The 6,220-nt window shown below is 51.0% G+C and overlaps 1 long non-coding RNA gene across 1 annotated transcript; it reads left to right on the top strand.

Moving 5' to 3' along the window:
* Nucleotides 1-1,596: 1,596 nt before the first annotated feature.
* Nucleotides 1,597-2,782, top strand: LOC122546879. The gene is made up of 3 exons (XR_006310825.1): nt 1,597-2,332; nt 2,612-2,673; nt 2,767-2,782. It is a non-coding gene; the product is annotated as an uncharacterized LOC122546879 (long non-coding RNA).
* The last annotated feature ends 3,438 nt before the right edge of the window (nt 2,783-6,220 follow it).

Below are 6,220 nucleotides of genomic sequence, written 5' to 3'. Positions count from 1 at the left end.
GCAGACTCCCAGCCTCAAGGTTAAGCCCAGAGCAGACTCCCAGCCTCAAGGTGTAGCCGAGCGCAGACTCCCATTCGCAAGGTGAAGCCTAGCGCAGACTAACGGCATCAAGGTGAAGCCCAGTGCGGTCTCCCAGCCACAAGGTGAAGCCCAGTTCGGACTCCCAGCCTCAAGGTGAAGCCCAGCGCAGACCACCCAGACCCCCAGCCTCAAGGTGAAGACCAGTGTGGACTCCCAGTCTCAAGGTGATGCCCAGCACGAACCCTCAGCCTCAAGGTGAAGCCCAGTGCAGTCCCCAGCCTCAAGGTGAAACCCAGCGCAGACTCCCAGCCACAATGTGATGCCCAGCACAGGCTACCAGCCTCAACGTGAAGCACAGTTCGGACTCCCAGCCTCAAGATGAAGACCAGTGCGGTCTCCCAGCCTCAAACTGATGCCCAGCGTGAACCCTCAGCCTCAAGGTGACGCCCAGCACAGACTCCCAGCCTCAAGGTGAAGCCCAGCACAGACTCCCAGCCTCAAGGCGAAGCCCAGCGCAGATTCCCAGCCTCAAGGTTAAGCCCAGCACAGACTCCCAGCCTCAAGATGAAGCCCAATCCGGACTCCCAGCTTCAAGGTGAAGCACACCACAGACGCCGAGCGCAGACTCCCATTCGCAAGGTGTAGCCTAGCGCAGACTAACGGCATCAAGGTGAAGCCCAGTGCAAACTCCCAGCCTCAAGGTTAAGCCCAGAGCAGACTCCCAGCCTCAAGATATGGCCGAGCGCAGACTCCCATTCGCAAGGTGTAGCCTAGCGCAGACTCCCAGCCTCAAGGTGAAGCCCAGTGCAGACTCCCAGCCTCAAGGTGAAGCCCAGCGCAAACTCCCAGCCCCAAGGTGAAGTCCACCACAGACTACCAGCCTCAAGGTGACGCCCAGCGCAGACTCACAGCCTCAAGGTGAAGCCCAGCGCAGACGCCCAGCCTCAAAGTGAAGCCCAGCGCAGACTCCCAGCCTCAAAGTGATGCCCAGCGCAGAATCCCAACCTCTAGGTGAAGCCAGTCACAGACTCCCAGCCTCAAGGTGAAGCCCAGCGCAGACTCCTGGCATCAAGGTGAAGCCCAATGCAGACTCACAGCCTCAAGGTTAAGCCCAGCGCAGACTCACAGCCTCAAGGTGTAGCGCAGCGCAGACTCACAGCCGCAAGGTGAAACCCAGCGCAGACTCCCGGCCTCATGGTGAAGCCCAGCGCAGACACCCAGCCTCAAGGTGAAGCCCAGTCCGGACTCCCAGCTTCAAGGTGAACCCCAGCACAGACACCCAGCCCCAAGGTGAAGCACACCACAGACTCCCATCCTCAAGGTGAAGCCCAGCACGACTCCCATCCTCAAGGTGAAGCCCAGCGCAGACTCCCAGCCTCAAGGTGAAGCCCAGCACAGACTCCCATCCTCAAGGTGAAGCCCAGTGCGGACTCCCAGCCTCAAGGTGAAGCCCAACACAGACTCCCATCCACAAGGTGAAGCCCAGTGCGGACTCCCAACCTCAAGGTGAAGCCCAGCGCAGACCCCCAGCCTCAAGGTGAAGCCCAGCGCAAACCCCCAGCCTCAAGGTGAAGCCCAGCACACACTCCCATCCTCTAGGTGAAGCCCAGTGCGGACTCCCAGCCTCAAGGTGAAGCCCAACACAGACTCCCATCCACAAGGTGAAGCCACAGTGCGGACTCCCAACCTCAAGGTGAAGCCCAGCGCAGACCCCCAGCCTCAAGGTGAAGCCCAGCGCAGACCCCCAGCCTCAAGGTGAAGCCCAGCGCAAACCCCCAGCCTCAAGGTGAAGCCCAGCACACACTCCCATCCTCTAAGTGTAGCCAGCACAGACTCCCATCCTCAAGGTGAAGCCCAGCGCAGACTCCCAGCCTCAAGGTGAAGCCCAGCACAGACGCCCATCCTCAAGGTGAAGCTCAGCGCAGACTCCCAGCCTCAAGCTGTCACCCAGCGTGAACTCTCAGCCTCAAGGTGAAACTCCCCGCAGACTCCCAGCCTCAAGGTGAAGCCCAGCGCAGACCCCCGGCCTCAAGGTGAAGCCCAGCGCAGATTCCCAGCCTCAAGGGGAAGCCCAGCGCAGACCCGCAGCCTCAAGGTGAAGCCCAGCACACACTCCCATCCTCTAAGTGTAGCCCAGCACAGATTCCCAGCCTCAAGGGGAAGCCCAGCGCAGACTCTCGGCATCAAGGTGAAGCCCAGTGCAGACTCAAAGCCTCAAGGTTAAGCCTCGCGCAGACCCCATCCTCAAGGTGAAGCCCAGCGCAGACTCCCAGCCTCAAGGTGAAGCCCAGTGCGGACTCCTGGCCTCGAGGTGAAGCCCAGTGCGGAATCCCAGCCTCGAGGTGAAGCCTAGTGTGGACTCCTGTCCTCGAGGTGAAGCCCAGTGCGGACTCCCAGCCTCAAGGTGAAGTCCAGTGCTGACTCCTGGCCTCGAGGTGAAGCCCAGTGCGGACTCCTGGCCTCGAGGTGAAGTCCAGTGCGGACTCCCAGCCTCAAGGTGAAGTCCAGTGCGGAATCCCAGCCTCGAGGTGAAGCCCAGTGTGGAATCCTGGCCTCGAGGTGAAGTCCAATGCTGATTCCTGTCCTCGAGGTGAAGTCCAGTGCTGACTCCTGGCCTCGAGGTGAAGTCCAATGCGGAATCCCAGCCTCGAGGTGAAGCCCAGTGTGGACTCCTGGCCTCGAGGTGAAGTCCAGTGTGGACTCCTGGCCTCGAGGTGAAGTCCAATGCAGAATCCCAGCCTCAAGGTGAAGCCCAGCGCAGACTCCTGGCCTCGAGGTGAAGTCCAGTGTGGACTCCTGGCCTCGAGGTGAAGTCCAGTATGGACTCCTGGCCTCGAGGTGAAGTCCAGTGTGGACTCCTGGCCTCGAGGTGAAGTCCAATGCGGAATCCCAGCCTCAAGGTGAAGCCCAGCGCAGACTCCTGGCCTCGAGGTGAAGTCCAATGCAATTATTTTACTAATTTGTATCTAAGGTGGCACCAAAAATGGCAACTTGATACACTTTTCACTGTACTCATGTATCCCTGTAGTTGACTACATACGACAATAAACCTCATTCTAATTCATAATATAGTTATCACTGCCTGCAGTGATTAAAATTAGGAATACTCAAGAAGCCGAAATTAGATGAGCACAGAGATCCCTGTGAGAATCATGGATCTGGGGTGATTACAGTCATTAGCAGAGAAGGTCAGGAAGAGATTGAAGTTGTGGTTGAAATTTTTGAAATCAAAATGTTGCTTGAGCTGGACTCAATGTAGGTCAGCAAGCACAGGGGCGAGAGGTCAACAGGTCTTGTTGTCAGTTAGCAGCAGAGATTGGAATGATCTGAAGCTCATGGAGATGGGAAGATGGGAGACAAGCTAGGACTGTTTTGGAATTGTTAAGTCTGGAAGTAACATGGACATTCATGAGGGTTTCAGTAATAAATGAACTGAGGTAGCCTGAAGTCAGCAGACCTTAATGCAGTTGCAATTTGTGAGGTTGAGAGCTTATCTTGAGATCAGTTACATTGGTTCCAATGATTGAAACCTTTTGTGCAGGCTCAGGCCAATATTCCAGTTTTAGAGTTGGTGGAGCTCAATTTTGCCATCCTCCAACAGCTGTGTTTTGGATTTATGGTTGTGGTTGTCTTATGATCTAGTGGGAGTGCACCTAGAATGTGTCTGGTGAATAAAATGCTGTCAGGCCAATAACCTATCCTGAACCACCTCATCATACAGTGAGTGAGCAAGGCATTTGTTCGAGCACCCAATCTTAGCCGAAGGAGAGTCACAGTGGCCAATGTAACTCATCTAAGGCTCTCTATCTGCCTCCATTGCTGTGAAATGCTGGCAGTCGCAGTGGGAAGGCTGTTGTCTGTTGAAAAGGCAGAAAGGAAGGTGCACATAATGGGGGCATCATTGGCCCCCAGGATTTTGTCCCTTATACTTTGTTCCTCCCTGTGTGACCTTCAAAATTCACTTCCATTTCTTCTTTCCTCCCTTAGTGCGTAGACTGAGCCCCTCCTGCCTAAAACACCTGCCTTTCCAGAAGTTGTGGTAGTCTGCCCACAGTTCCCACTATATAAGTCTGGACTGGTCCCAATAGTCCACGAGGGCAGAGCTCCCTGTCCACAGAGGGTGGGAATTGCACCCTCAACTTCTTTAAGAACAAGAGGGGGCCATTCAGCTGGTCTCAGTATTCTATTGCAGGCGTTTTAAAAACTGGTCTGTTTGGACCTGACATTTCTTCCTGAAGTGGGGAAGCAGTGCACCACTCCCCACTACCCCCTCCACCCCCCACTCCCAATTCAGAACATTGACTGGGTCATATTGGTGGAGGTGGGCCTTTACTGGGTTCCAGGGTCACATGTTGAGCCTTAATTGGCTTCCAGTGTCTGGTGCTGGCCTTCACTGGATTCCAGTGTCTGGTGCTGGCCTTCACTAGATTCCAGTATCTGATGCTGGGCCTTCACTAGATTCCAGTGTCTGGTGCTGGCCTTCACTAGATTTCAGTATCTGGTGCTGGCCTTCACTAGATTCCAGTGTCTGGTGCTGGGCCTTCACTAGATTCCAGTGTCTGGTGCTGGCCTTCACTAGATTCCAGTGTCTGGTGCTGGCCTTCACTAGAATCCAGTGTCTGATGCTGGGCCTTCACTAGATTCCAGTGTCTGGTGCTGGCCTTCACTTGATTCCAGTGTTGGATGCAAGGCCTTCGCTGGATTCCCATGCCAGATGCTCAGTCCTCACTGGATTCCAATGTCATGTCAGTGGTGAATTGCCTTGTGCTGTGTTCAAACAGGATATATTGCTGCAGCAGTGAGCTGTTTACTGGCCAACCTGAACACTTCACCACTGGAGTAAATGTACAGCGTGATGTTAAAATATTGATTGCTTCAGGAAAACATTGAATGATAAACAGCACAGTCACACAGCAAATATGTACACAGAATGTTTCTGGAATCACAATAACATCTATCTGCAAAATGTGTTGGAAAGCAGTGACGCTCATGATCTGTTCCCCACAATGTTGTTTTATTATTCAGTGCATGGCTGACTAAAATTTATCATAAAATATGCTGTTTAAGAAATTCATTATTTTTACAGAGATTGGAGGGATGATACCGGCTTTGTGTTTGAAGTCCATGTTATCACCATAATTGTCCCATTCATCAAATTTTGCTCCTGTCCTTCAAGTACATGGTCAGCGCCTCTGACATTTATATAAATTCACTGCCAGGTGATCATTTTATGAGTTTTAAATTTAAACTTTTTTTTTAATGTTTGCCAGTTATAAATGTGATGGCAGTAAATCCATTGGATAATCTAACACATGTTTTAATATCAAAGTGGGTCAAGGGCTAGTGAATACTGCCAAATAACAGAAAACTACTGACAGTAAATCCAGGCAAGGAAGCAAAATAATATTTGCGCACGTGTGTGTGTGTGTGTGTGTGTATGTTTTTGAAAATAAGTGTGTGACAGAGAGAGACAGAGAGGCAGAAAGACTATGTGTGAGAGACATAGTCTTTCGGTTAAATGCTTGGCTTCTTTACATTCATCAGGCACATGATCTTTAACACATTTTCAATTACAATCTGTAGTGTTGGTGGATGCCTTTGAGTTGACTTGTAACAAAAAACGTCTTTCACTTCAGTAAACAGAACCACAAGTGAATGACCATTAGACAGAAGAGGTTTGCTTTATCCTTTTTGATGTGATGCCTCCAACTTTAACATTGATTTCCTATTCTTTTCTAACCAATGTTTTCTGTCCTGGGATTCTGTCCAAAGTTGCTAAATACAATCCACTCCACTGCTCACCACATTGCATATGCAGCTTCAGTGAGTCAGAATCTTACTATGGGTTAGGTTTATTGCAACCACCCTTTTTAATTGTAGGAAATTACATTTTCTGTTTTGTCTAGTGTACCTTAACTTTTAATTGGACATTCTTCTTAATTTCCTTTGTTAACCACAGATAGTTCATCCTTTTCAATGAATCCTTTCTGACTGCAATAAATTTTCGCTGAACATTTTGATATATTTGCTTAAATATTTGCTATTGCTGATCTACTGACTTTCCCCTCAGTCTATTTTCCAAGCCCATGTGAGATAACATTTTCTTCATACCACTGTAATTGCTGTTATTTAGGTTGAGGACACTTAACTGGTTTGCCTTACCAAAATACAGCACCTCACATTTATCTAAATTAAACTC

Source organism: Chiloscyllium plagiosum, unplaced genomic scaffold, assembly GCF_004010195.1.
Source record: "Chiloscyllium plagiosum isolate BGI_BamShark_2017 unplaced genomic scaffold, ASM401019v2 scaf_1365, whole genome shotgun sequence".
NCBI lineage: Eukaryota > Metazoa > Chordata > Chondrichthyes > Orectolobiformes > Hemiscylliidae > Chiloscyllium > Chiloscyllium plagiosum.
Note: the sequence above shows the minus strand (reverse complement) of the source record. Positions and strands in the feature narration are given on the sequence as shown.